At 38.3% G+C, this 14,362-nt stretch overlaps 1 long non-coding RNA gene across 2 annotated transcripts; it reads left to right on the forward strand.

The window, feature by feature from the left end:
- Window positions 1–12,219: 12,219 nt before the first annotated feature.
- On the forward strand, window positions 12,220–13,936 carry LOC133780473 (uncharacterized). Of its 2 annotated transcripts, XR_009869349.1 has the most exons (3): window positions 12,220–12,340; window positions 12,967–13,028; window positions 13,746–13,936. It is a non-coding gene; the product is annotated as an uncharacterized LOC133780473 (long non-coding RNA). The 2 variants fall into 2 exon arrangements; XR_009869348.1 differs by lacking the exon at window positions 12,220–12,340 and having other exon boundaries at window positions 12,688–13,028.
- The last annotated feature ends 426 nt before the right edge of the window (window positions 13,937–14,362 follow it).

Raw genomic sequence — 14,362 nt, forward strand, 5'->3', positions numbered from 1 at the left:
AAAACCTATATGTGAATATTAATGGAATCCATTATCTTGGTTGTGACTAGGTAATAAGCTAAGGCTCGGGAATGGATCGTGCTTGGGGGTCGTCCTTTCTAATTAAAGCACTTCGAATCAAGGTAAGAAAACTGCACCTGTGTATGTGGATAGGATGGGACTAAGTGTTCCCTATACTTGAATATGTTGGGACTAAGAGTTCCCTATAATAGTATGAATGTCATAAGGTGGTATTATGCCACGGGGACATGTGGTAACGGCCTAAGGGTGCCGAAATCCACACTTGCGCATATGGTGCGGCTTGGACACTGGCATCCGAGGACAGCTTATTATGCACTGAGCTCGGTTTAAGCGGGCCGGAGTCAGTGGGTTAAACAAAGGGTGCGGCCTAAGTCGTTGGCCCAGAATATGATGTGATAAGAGTGCAATATGTGATTGACTGTATCTTGAATCTGAATGTATGTGTTGAATATCTGTTGTGGATTATTGTCTATGACTTAATGAGTATCTAGAGCTGGATTATTGGTTATTGACCAGTGTGTTGCCTTGAATGGACTGAGTAATGCTTTGTGGTTATTGGATTATGCTCTATGAACTATTTAGCTGTGAATACTGTTATGTTATGATATTATGTTTTCTTGCTGGGCTTCGGCTCACGGGTGCTACGTGATGCAGGTAAGGCAAGTTGGCCATGGGTTGGAGAGTTCTGGGGGCAAGGTGTACATTGTCAGCTGCTCGGCCGCCACGGTCAAGGTTTTGCATAGGAACGGGAACCTAAAACGTATATTTTGCCATTAGAGTGGCTTGGTCATTTATTTGTAATTAAGAGTTTTGTATTTACGTTATTTAAACCCTAATTTGGGATCCCGTGTAACAAACATCCGTTTTAGTAAAGTTTAACCGTTTATAAATCAAAATTCTTTTTCAACCTAACCTTTTGTGTCATTAGATACACAGTTCCAACTAAATGACTTGATTAGCAAGTCTTGCACTGTTTCAAACACACTTTGTAACGGTCTTGGTTATCCAGGGCGTTACAACTTGGTATCAGAGCATCCTTGGTTTAAGGGTTCCTGGAGATAGGTTGGACATGTACACTTGCCGCCGAAGACAAGCTCGGCTTAGGGTTCTTTGATTGAATATTTGAGACTATATGCTTAAGCTCTTGATTGAAACATAAATGTATTATGCTGTATGACTATAGGGAGCATGAGAACTGATAGAGCCTGGCCCTTGACTATTGGATGATGTGATGGAGGCGTGCTGATTAGCATTGCTGTTGCATGTGAATGAATATTTGAATGATGGTTTGCATATTAATTGCTTGTAGGTGACTGCCCAAGCTGAATTTATATGTTATGCTTGTCTATCGATTTGTAGGAAGCATGAGGAAGTGTGAATGAACATGGTAGCAATAAATTGGATAGCTGAATGCATAGAATTGTGAATTAATGCTTATTATGTTCTATGTGCATATGAATATTGTGGTTATTTGGACCTGGATATGGTTTGGTTAAGGGTGTGAACCTTAAGGTTGAGGAGTTTGGACGGCGATGACAGATGAACTCAGATTGTTCGCATCCAGGATGGTTAAGCAGATCTGGCATCGTATTATAGGAGGATTGCAGATGATAACCGGGGTTGGTAACCTCCATCTATCCTGAAAGTCGCAGAGTTGTTTGTTAGCATATGGGTAAATGGTGATGGTTTAGTATAAGGATGCAGACGGATAAAGGATAAATGGAAGGCCTAAGAAGCATTATCTTCTGGTTTGAAGAGGAAAGCTTGGGTTGTCTTAAGAATTGTTTAGTGGATGGGCAAAGCTTATTCCATTTTTTGTAATATAAGGGTGAGAGGTCATAACTAAGGAATTGTGCTAAGTACTTGTGGCAGAAGGATGCTGAAAACAAATGATGATATTTAGGCCAAGGTATTGGTATGATGGATGGGAAAGAACTTGAATGGGAATTTGACAAAAGAAGTTATAAGGACATAGTCTGAGCTGCGAAGATCAATAAATCTATGAGCTTGATTTGAGATGTTAAGACAATGATAACATGTGTTAATGAGTATTAGGAGTTGGATACTTCATTTTGGGAAAAATATACAAGTGGTGGTAGTTGGGAATGATGACCCATGTAAAGGTTAAATTTTGGAATGGTCCAAGGTGACAGGGCCGCTCCAATGTATTGGATCTTCGGCTGTATTTGAGCAGTAGAGAGGGTCATGTGACTTGAGATCTATGGAATGAGGTATCGAGCGTGAATGCTGCAGGGTAAGGGATGCAAAAGATAGTACTTCTATTGGTAGAATTCAGTAAGGACAGATTTTTTATTATCAAGGTAGAGGGACCCCAGACAGTGCTATGGCACTCTGTTTGTGATAGGAAAGGGGTTCTGATTGCAAGGTAGATGTCAGAATGGTGACGAGAACCAGTGAGGTTATCTGGTATGCACCTAAGGCAGAGGTGTTACCTGAAAGGATGTCAGGGGAAGGCACGATTTCTACAAGAGATAATTCGATATGTTAGGATGGTTTTCCTTATGGTGAGGGAAAGGAAGACTGGGATGCCTTGTTACAACTGAAGTGATAACTCTACAAAATAGAGTTATTTTACCACTTTTTATGTGCTAATTGTTGCTTAATTCTTGAGTTTTCAATTGATTTATTAAGTTTTTAAGTAATTTTGAATTTATTAGGTTTATTTTAATTTTATAGATTTTTGTGTATTTTTATAGTTGAATTATTGTAAAATGTTATAGTTTAAATTATTTAAAATTAGTATTGTTAAGATAGGAGTAAAAAGATGCAATGTTGAGCTTAAATGTTAAATATAAATTAAGTTATAATTAATATTTCAAAGAATTAATTTGATTTATTTTATAGTTGAAAATATTTTATTATGATTTATTTTATATTTATTTATAGGGAACTTTGAAATTTTTATGCTTGAAAATAAAGAAGAGAAAAGAAAAGAAAAGTGATAATTTTGTGAGAAAGACAGAGATTTTGGCATTTTTCAAAGGCCCAAAAGCCATTCCCTTCCACCAGCCATTGGGCCTGCCTCCAGAAGCCCAACCCGAGGCCCACCTTCTGCTGCCAGCTGCTCCTTCCAGCCGAATCTCCCAGCCAGCTGAAGACTTCCCAGCCGTACGGGCCCAAGCTCTCCTCTTCAGCAAATCTACCAGCCACGGTACTTCACCAGCTGCCTTCCCACAACAGAATTATATTGATATGCAAGGAAACACTCCCTCATTCAGCAACTTCCCCATCACGCATGCCAGCCGTGGGCCTGCCCTCATCTGCCAGCCCAAGTCTTTCTCCCATCAGCTTCAATAGCCCAAACGGCCCAAGTCAACCAAGCTGCCACAGCCACAAAAATAAGACCAAAAAAATCATTCCCAATATTTTTCACTCAAATATCAATTCACTCTTCCCTATTTTTCTTACCTAAATAAACATTCCTAATTCATTTTTTTACCCTGGCTTTTCACTAATCTTTTACCCAACCAAACATTTCATCTTTTCAATACTCTTACACTTACTCTATTTATCCTACCACTTCCCAACACAATTAAATTAATCAATTTATTTATTTTAGTTTGATTAATTTAATCTCCATATTTTGCCTATAAATAGAGTCTTGTAAGACCATTTGGGGAGCTCTTCTCCATCTTTTAAACATCTTCTACACTTCATATTTTTCTCTCTTCTTTTCACTATTTTCTCTCTATCATTTTCATCTTTTGAAGAGCATGTCAAGTATGTTATTTTGTAATTTTTATTTCAATCTAGTTATGAGCTTCTAATCTTTTTTCAAGATTATTAAGATGATGATGAAGCAAAATGTAACTAGATAGTATTTTTTGTTGTATGTTGATTTCCCATTTATGCAACATTGTTTATGGATTTTTCTATCAAAGATATGCATTTTTCATCTATTATTGATTGTTAAAGCATATTACACTTTGTTCTTCATTATGCAAAAATATGATATTCTTTGATTAAATGTTTTTCATTAAATTGTTCACATCTAATTCTTAGAGCATAAGTATCATATTTTGCCTAAACATAATCTCTTTGATTCTTTGTAGTTTCATTAGGTTGTAACACAACTAATACTTAGAAATTATATCTTATATAAGTGAAGAAAAATCCTACCTTTTTGAAAGTAACTTGTGCTTGAATAGAAAATGTATTTTGAAAAAATATAGTGTGATTTATTTCAACTATATCTAAACTTGGGAATCAATATACTTATAAATACTATTGAACTTGCATTTTGTGGATTCTAATATCTTAATAATCTTATTTTACTTATCTCATTTGAAAACCATTTTTCTATCTAATCTTAAATCTTTGTATTATTTATCTTTTATTTTTCTAAAACAAAATCTCATCAACTATTTGGAACTAGGTTAGAATATTCTTGCTTTGTTTGAAATAGTTTCTTTTGATGTTAGTCAACTCCCATGGGTTCGACCTCGTACTTACATGAACATTATATTCCGAAACGATTCGTGCACTTGCGAGTTTAAATATTAAAACACCCTCTTTTGGGATCAACATGAAGCTCGAGGCTAGTTTCTCGGAATTGACTAGTGGGTTAGATAGTTCATGTTTATGGTTACATAACGAGCTGGAAGAGTTCGGTGTTGAGTATCTTTCAAGAAAGGTTCAAGCATAGGAAGTATGCCTTAAGGGTACAGTGCGCAAGGCTGAGGAAGGTAGCATTCATTGGGAAGGAATTAGAAACTTCTGGCAGAGGATTTGGGATACAAGTGGTCAAGAGACTTGTTGTGAGAACAATAGAGCTCGTTGTATGGAAGCTTCAACAAGAGTTAGAGTGGGAGAGTTAATCTACTAAGAGATACCCATGAATTGTAGGGGATATCACTTGGAAGCTAATAATTTGACTGACTGGAAACTAAGCTGACTAGTAGGAATTCAGATGGGTATAGAGAAGGAATGGGTACACTTCAGGATTGGACTACGAATAGGTTTGATATTGGAAGCATTATGGAAGACAGTAATAACTCGACAGAAAGAATTACTGATGCAGCCGAAGAGGTTTGACCTTGAACAAGATAGAGCATTGTATAGCGGGAATTGTTAGTATCGTCGATTAAGAATGAAAAGTTTTAAGGCTGGGTACAAGACGGGACAATGTCTCCAGGAATTGATCTATGATCTGGTTATTACCAACTGGGGATCAAGGAAAGAGACATTTCAGGAATTTCTACTTGTACAGAGTAAAATGTGAGGAGTTGGTGACAAAGATTCCAAATTGATTTAAGCTTCAGCAGCACAGGTAAGTTCTTCAAGCAGAGAATATAAGAACGGTGTGGATCAGTTCCTTCCAAGTTCCTGAGCGGTATATATCGGACTACTCCTAGACATAAATGAAAAGTGAACGACTATTATGCTGAAGACGTTAGCACCATGGAAGCAGGGTTACAGGTAAGGTTCTACGAAGTGTCAGTTTGGGTTTCGCTAGAGGTACTCAGAGTAGAGCTACAAGAAGGAGGAGCAGGTATGAGCAGATTTGATTTGAAGTCACAAAGAAGCTAATGCAGAACGTCTGAAGAACAAGAAGCATAACAAAAACTGGCAAGCGCATCACATGAGTGTCTCCGTGGACAACTACACTATGGATAGGAGGAACAGTAAAACTTGAAGTTAAACCGAATGGATAGTGTCAAATCAGAGTTCAGAAGACAGGGTAAGAATTGATTAGCACTTGGTAATACAGGAATATACGTGCTATGGTTGGGTATGAAGTATAAGGAAGTGAATTTCTAATAAAGATATAAAACTGGGAAGGTGCACCACGAGTTGGGGCACACCTAATGTAACGACCCAAATCCGCTATTAAGGCTTTAGGGCCTTGATTAGCGTGCCAGGAGGGCATGATGGGATTTATGTGTGATTTTAATGATTTAAATGCATGGTTATGATTTAAAGCATGTTATATGACCATTTGTTTATCTGAGATGCATGACTATGTATGTTAGTATGCATGTAGGCCCGGATCGTGTTAGAAGGGCATAATTGTAATTTTGGCCATGTTGGGCATAACTGCATTGATATGTGATGATTGTTGAGACCACATTGTGATGTGGATGTATCTGTGAATTGTGACTCGAGGCGATCCCAGTGAGCAGGCTAGCGGAAATTCATGACGGGAATTTATACCCGGCTCGGGGCGAGCCTGGAGGTATGAACAGGAATTCAGAGAAATAGATTGAGATTTATTTTGATGATGGGGGATAATTATTTGGTGATTTATCAGGTATTGGGAAGCAACGGGAAAATATTAGAGACACTTGAGGATTAGCGGGAATTGGGTAAATGACTAAAATGGCCCTACTTGGGAAAAAGGGTTTAGAATTAATAGGGAGGGAATTTTGGTCAATTGGCTTTTGAAGATAGAATAAATAAGGCTTTATACACTTAGTGGATTTTGTAGAATAGAGTAAAGGGGCTGAAAAAGAAAGGCAAAAGGAAAGAAAGAAAAGAGAGAAAACTGATGGGTTTTCTAAGGGATCGGTTTGGGGGTTCTAGCACCTCTTCTCTTCATTTTTCTTGAGGTCAAGCTCAGTGGGGAGCTAGGATGGGCTGTGCATCAAGAATCTTAAGGTCACACTTGAAGACTTGGCAAGGATTAGCATGAACATCTGAAACTTGAGGTAAGTTCTTGAGGATTTCTGTTTTAGGGTTTTGGCTGGTTTGAGCTGTGTTTTGAACTGAGTTGTTGGGAACTTTAGGGGATTTCTGGGCAAGCTTTGAGGATGAACAAGCTAAGGAGGCCTAGGGTTGAATCAAGGTCGAAATTGCATCAATGGTAAGAATTCTAAGCCTTTAACTTTGTTGTTGATTGAATTTCTGGTTTTTGAGTTCTTCATGTTAGATTTTGAGATTTGGGTTGAATGTGATTGGGTTTTGAGTTCTTGGGATGCTTGGGATGAGTGTGGAGTGTGTATAAGCTTGATTTTGGGTTTGGAAAAGGTTTGGACAAGTTTGGAATTGAAATGGGAGGAGAAAATCGCAAGATGCGATTTTTGGTTCTGCTGGGCTGCAACTAGCGCTACAGCGCTAGTCAGTGGGCGCTGTAGCGCTAGCCCCTGTTCTGGGGGGAGTGTTCTGCTTGTAGCGCTACAGCGCCCTCTTTAGAGCGCTGTAGCGCTACACTGTTCACAGAGGTGAATTTTTGGGTTTTTATGAGGGATTTTGACCTAGGGTTCGGGGCTCGATTCCGCCACTTTGTTTTGGGGATTTGGGACTTCCCGGGGGCTCGGGATTGGTCCCGAGGCTAGGTATTCGGACTTGGGGTTCGGTGTTGACTTTGACCTATGTTTGTGCCTAGGTGTGCGCTAAGGCTCGAGTGGGATCGTGCTCAAGGAGTCAGGTGATTTTAACTGTCGCATTGTCAGGTAAGAAAACTATAACACCCGTAGGATAGGGCGTGGGCCCATAGTATGATTGCGGGGGCGCGGCCCTATATTGCATCACATGTTAGGGTGCAGACTTAAATGAATTAATATTTGATTGCATGTTGTTGTGTTATATTATATGTGTGATTATGATGAAATGAACGGCAAGGGCCGAGTACGGCGTAGGCCGGGGCGGCCGTGGGCCGAAAGTAACACCTAGCACATGGGATGCTATATTCAGGGTGGGACCCAAGGGATACATGAGTTATCCTCGCGGTGAGAACCGATACCCCAGGGCTTTGGTAAGGGTCCTGGGGCGGCATGGCCGTGTTTGCTTAGTCTAATGATTGACTTGTTTATTTGTGGATTATCTGTTATGATAAACTGTATACATTGCATATGTTATGTTCTGCATGAGTTTTCTTGCTGGGCTTCGGCTCACGGGTGCTCTGTGTTGCAGGTAAGGGCAATGACTGAATCAACCAACCATGAGTACGGAGAGCGTGAAGCGGCGCGTACATGTTTGGCCTGCCCGACTGCTTTGGTTGGGGGTTTATTTGAAAATGGCTGTAATAATCTACGATTTTATGATTTATCAACTGTAAACTTATTTCAAGATGTAAATAGTTTTCAAACCTTATTTTGGGATCCCAAATGTTTAATAATAGAAGTTTTAATGAAATGACGCATTTTCAAAGATTACAGCCTTAACTTTTAATTAGTCACACTTTTGTTTCAAAACCTCGGTTAGCGAGTCCATTGCACACTGTTTTGTCTTAAAAACTCACTTAGTAACGGCTCTAAGGAAGTAGGGCGTTACACCTAAGCTCATTCTGACGCGAGGATGAATTGAGCCTCGCGAGAGGTAAAATAATGGGAACATGGTGGATACACATGGAACGTTAAATTGACAGTTTATGCAAAGTGTAAGGTACTTGAGTGTTGGGTCATTGGCAAGAAAGATAATCTTGAGACCAGAATTTAATGGAATGTAATAGATGGATAAGTTAATGATTGAGATTGATATGGTATCAGTGTGTGGTGATGAACACATGTGTTTTCTTTGGATAACAGGTTCCAGAAGTGATGGATTTGTGGAAGCAAGGAAGAACCCTGCGAGTATTATATAAGTTAAGGTACAAGGACCGAATGAATGGTCCAAGGAGAGTTTGGTATGGAGATGGGAATTATAAGTGAGTAACGTTTCATCTCCTAGGGTTTGTTGTACCGGGAGGTTTAAGCTGATGGAAGAATCTGGGATACTTGGATGTTGAAGGGTAAGATGTTATGACGGTGGGTCATAGGAATGAACCACATTAGACTGTAAATAAGGTGATTGAACAGGAAAGAAGTTATAACTCAGCTGAATAATTTAGTGAATGCGGTTCGTGTGAACTGATTATGAGGTAGAGCATTGATAATGTTAAATTGAGACCCTATAATTTTCTGAGTTTTGGAAAGGAACCAGAGAGTGAAGAAAATAGAGTGGGGATTTGGAAGTACTGATTGACTGCAAATAAGATATCAATCTGAGGGCTTAACAGTTATGTTAAGGGGTTAGGCATTGAATGTGAAACATTTGGGATATCAAGAAAAGTGTATTCTTTGATGGGACAGTCATGGTATTGGATGCTGGAATACAACTAAGGTGACATGGCATAGGATTTGGTAAGATAAATGCAATACGAAGTAAAGAATTGAGAATTAGTGGATACTGCGATTCAGTATTGCTTCAGAGAAAACCAGAGAGGATGTTGGAATTCTTAAGGCAGAGACGTCTACCTATCTGGAGACATATAGGAACCTGTAAATTGTTAGCTTTTGAGCACGGGGTTCCAGGATGAGGGATTTATATCTCTCCAAGTTAGGCAGCAAGAAAGAGTGTGATAGCTGGGGAAAGAAAGGGGAGTTTTAACTCCCGATTAGACAAGAGTTTTAAGAACGTAACAAGGGTTTGGCCGAGGGCCTATGAGCTGATCTTACTCTGGTAAGGGGCGATGATTTATAATTATTTCTAGCATTGAGAATAGATCAATGAAGAGATCGTTGAGGGTTAACAGACTCTGGAATTACAGCGGATCTGGTGTGCGAGTAAAAATTAAAGGAGGTATAGTTATCAGTTGAGATCATATGAAATGATTTAGATACTCATGTTTGAGTATTTTCGAAGCTTAAGAATAGAGACATTGGTTCTTTGAAATTTTGGTCAGAGGTATGAGGTTTACTGTCTGACATGTTCAAGTAAATTTCAAGGACGAAATTATTATAAGGAGGGGATAGTTGTAACGACCCAAAATTACTAATAAGGCTTAAGGATCTTGATTAGTGTGCCGGGAGGGCATAATTGGAGGTTAAGAGAATTAATGGTAAGGAAGCGTGAATATGGGTATTGAATAAGTATGCGGGCCCTGTTTGGCTGGTAAGGCATAATGGTAATCTTGGCCCGTTAGGGCATAAATGTGAATGTGTGTGATAAATTGTTGATACCACATTATTATGTGGATGGATCGATAAATATATGTGCGTGTACAGGTGTGTGCATTTGTAATTAGCGGCACGAGGCGATCCTAGGGAGCAGGTAGCGGGGAAAGTCACAACGGGGCTTAATAGCTAACTTTGGATAAGTCAGGGATATTATAGGTATCGGGTAATTATTTAGACTATCGGGTTATGAAAATAAATATATGGAGATATATTTGAGGTTAGGAAGTCTAGGTGGGAATGTTGGGGAATTTTACCATTTTGCCCTCGGGGACGTTTCCGGCACCCCGAGGCTCGGGATTGACTTAACGGGATAAAGGATAAACTTAGTTAAAACAGAAGCTAGTGGAAAGAAATATTAGACCAACTCTTATTCTCTCTCCCTCCTCTCTCTCAAGAAAACTAAGAAAAACACAAGGAAAACAGAGGAAATTTGGAGGATTTAGGCTGGGATTTCAGAGGATTTCAGTGGGGATTTAAAAGCTTAGCTCAAGGATTATCCAAGGAACATTTAATCAAAGCCAAGGTGAGAATCAAACTGTGTTTTTGAGGTTAGAAACTCTAAGTTTTCTGAGTAGTAAGATAATTGTAATTTTGATGTTTAAGGTTGAATTGAAGCTAGAAACTTGGGAACTAGCTGAGATTCTGCTTAGAGAAGGGGTTCAGCTGAAAAGGTAAACTTTAATTTATGATTTAGAAGTTTAAATCTGAGTTTTGAATGGTTGGTTATGGTGTTTGATGTTCTTGAGTTTCAGAGATTGAAACATGGATTGCAATGAGTTTTAGATTGGGTTTCCTGTTGAATTATGATGTTAAAGTTGTCTTAAAAGTGTTGGGAATGATTGATATTGAAGTAGGGAGCTTTGGAATGATTTTTGGGTAAGGTTTGGAGGTTGGAAATGGTGGAAATTCTGGGCTCGGAGGGAAGGGCCGCGGCTTTGTTCTAGAGCGTTGCGGCCCTAGGATGAAGAAGAGCCAAGAAGGCTCGGCCGTGGGAGGGCGCCGAGGCGCCCAAGGCAAGGGCCGCGGCGTGTGTGTGGTTCAGCATAGGTGTTGGTTCTGTTTTGGGGAAGGGCCGCGGCTAAGCTTCAGGGGCCGCAGCCCTTGGTTGTACACGTGAGGTTTTAAAGGTTTTAGGCACGTGAAAGAGGTCTAGTGTGCTCGGGTTTGGTTTCACCACCGTGCTTGGTGGAATTTGGAATTCTGGAAGTTAGTTTTGTACATGAAAACCTATATGTGAATATTAATGGAATCCATTATCTTGGTTGTGACTAGGTAATAAGCTAGGGCTCGAGAATGGATCGTGCTCGGGGGTCGTCCTTTCTAATTAAAGCACTTCGAATCAAGGTAAGAAAACTGCACCTGTGTATGTGGATAGGATGGGACTAAGTGTTCCCTATACTTGAATATGTTGGGACTAAGAGTTCCCTATAATAGTATGAATGTCATAAGGTGGTATTATGCCACGGGGACATGTGGTAACGGCCTAAGGGTGCCGAAATCCACATTTGTGCATATGGCGCGGCTCGGACACTGGTATTCGAGGACAGCTTATTGTAGCACCCACATTATTTTGATAAATATAGCCAATAATCACATGATTGCATTGCATTACATATCATACAATATGTATAATTTGAGCATATGCATATTCTTATAAGTGTTATCATGTATAAGTATAAAAGTTGTGTATGTGATGCCTATATATATGCTCAATATTATTAACCTTGTGGCATTTGAGTTGTCTTTTATGGGTGTTTGATGTGCTCAAGATATAAGAAAGTATGAAAAATATGGACAAGGCATGGAATTAAGTGTTGAAAGTGAGATATAGAAGGCAAAATAGGTTAAGTAGTGGAAAATAGTACAATGTCGATTACTAGTATTTCGGTGTAAAATTGAGTATTTATGGATTTACCAAATGTAATCGAGGTAGGATTAAGGTCTCATTGATGATGTAAAAATGGTTTTAGAACCATTAGATCAATTCTTGATGGGAGGTATACATAATCAGTGGTATGGATGCAAAGTCAAAACGAGCTTAGCATAAGTGCGCTACGCTCGATCGGGTAAGCATAACTATTGGGTATGAAGTCATATGGGCCTAAGGTTTGGTGTGAGTGTTTTACACATAAGGATAATAGGCCTATCAGATGATTAAGTCGAAATTATTGAAGTGATAAGGTTTTCATAAGTCAAAAGGTGAAATGATGAGATGAAAGGTGTCAACTTTTGACAATAAGGCTAAATCATTGAAAATAAGGAATTTTCATCAAACCTTATCACTTTGCACGACCATTATTCTGAAAAACAGAGAGAAAAGAAAACCAAAAACCATTTCTTGGCTGGTTTGAAGAAATTCTAAGGAGATCCAAGTGAAAGCAAAGCCAAAGAAGTAGATTAAGCTTAGTTCTAGCCTTTTTATGGTAAGTTCTTGTACTTGGAAGTTAAACTATGTTTTTGAATTTTTCTGAGAACTTATATATGGTGTTTTATCCTTTTTAAGATATTTCTTGGGGTTTCCAAGTGGTTTGAGGTTTAGAAAAGCTTGAAGAGATTGTTTTCGCCGAAAAGTTGCTCGGTAAGTGAAATTTTGTGTTTTATGAGGTTTTTGGGGTTCTTGGAGTACAAGATGATTTTTGGTTATTTGATTGAGTTTATAAGAGAGTATATATGTTTATAAATGTTTGAATATATGTGGAGACTCATTTAATTTGGGTGATGATCTAAGAGATAAGAATTTTATCAAAATCGGTATATGATAACTTTATGATGAATCATGTTGGTATTTGGGATATATGGTTATGGCAGGTTAATTGATGTTGATTATTGGTGTATTTTGATATTTGAGGATAGCTAAAATTAAGGGGAAACTCTGTCAAAATTTCCCCAAATGTCTAAGATAAATCTAATGCTCGATCTAGGTGGTTTAAGGCATTTTAGGCATGTTTTGGGTATGAAATTTGATATGAAGTCTTATGGGTATTTTTTTTAAATGAGAGTTCAATGTATTACTGCCATCATTATGATGAGAAATCCATGCTATTGTCAGGATAAGCACATCAATACCTAAGACATCACTTGTTACACGGTGAAATATATTGTGGACAAAAGGTAAGTAAAGTACTCAACTGCAACACAAGAATTATGTGTTATGTGAAAGTATGCATTATATGAATATTTTGTGAGTAAGTGGTATTAACATACAGTGACACTTCATCATAAATTTGTATGCATGGCATAATAGTGATATGGTAAATTATTATATGATATAAGACCATGCATGATATTATGATGATTAATTATATGATGCCTTTGCAAGTTTTGTGCAACATAAAAGAAAGTTGTAATAAGAAGTTTAAGTTCAGTGCCACTGTTTTGAAAAGGCAAATGAAAGTGTTAATAAGTGTAAATGGAGGCCTATAGTAGGCTTATAGTGGCTGCCCAATAATTTGGGCTAGGTTTAGTGAACCAATTATATTGTTTGCCATATTTCCGTTTTTATTTCTCCTCCATATGAGTTATTGTTATATGTATTGACACCACAGTGTGTGGCCGCCTTAACTCTTGAGCCTGACGGGGCAACGATGGAATAAGGTTTTTAATGTGCCCTACTGTGGTGAAGGCTAGCCGGAGGAGAACCCATGGGATTTTGTATTATATGTGTAACAAGCCCTGCAGGCATTGACCAATTCAAACAGTGTGCACAATATTAAGGGGCCCAAAATTTAAAAAGAAGTTGTATATGTCCATTGATATTGGGTAATCATTAGCATTGCATGCATTACTTTGCTTACTGAGCTTTAGGCTCACAGTTGTCTTGTGTTGCAGGTAGAGAAAGAAATATGTGAATGATATGAGGAGAACTGAAGCATGGTCCTGACCCTGATTTGTACATATGAACACATCGACCTTTTTGTGGGTTATTTCAGTTATCAGTGAGATGTTTGTAATAAAGTATGAAGTTATGTTTTGAAAATAAATTGGGTTATTTAATACTTATGTATAATATGTTTGAGACACACTTTATGTTTAATGTAAATAATGTGAAATAAGTTTTCAAGTTTTAAAAAAAAAAAAAAAAAAAAAAAATGTCCAAACTTCCGCAGAAATAAATTATGATATAGTTTTAAAACGTAACACCTCAAATATGGTTTTTAACTAAAATAAGTGAGGGTGTTACACTTATTATGCACTGAGCTCGGTTTAAGTGGGCCGGAGTCAGTGGGTTAAACAGAGGGTGCGGCCTAAGTCATCGGCCCTGAATATTATGTGATAAGAGTGCAATATGTGATTGACTGTATCTTGAATCTGAATGTATGTGTTGAATATCTGTTGTGGATTATTGTCTATGACTTAATGAGTATCTAGAGCTGGATTATTGGTTATTGACCAGTGTGTTGCCTTGAATGGACTGAGTAATGCTTTGTGGTTATTGGATTATGCTC

Source organism: Humulus lupulus, chromosome 5, assembly GCF_963169125.1.
Source record: "Humulus lupulus chromosome 5, drHumLupu1.1, whole genome shotgun sequence".
Lineage (NCBI taxonomy): Eukaryota > Viridiplantae > Streptophyta > Magnoliopsida > Rosales > Cannabaceae > Humulus > Humulus lupulus.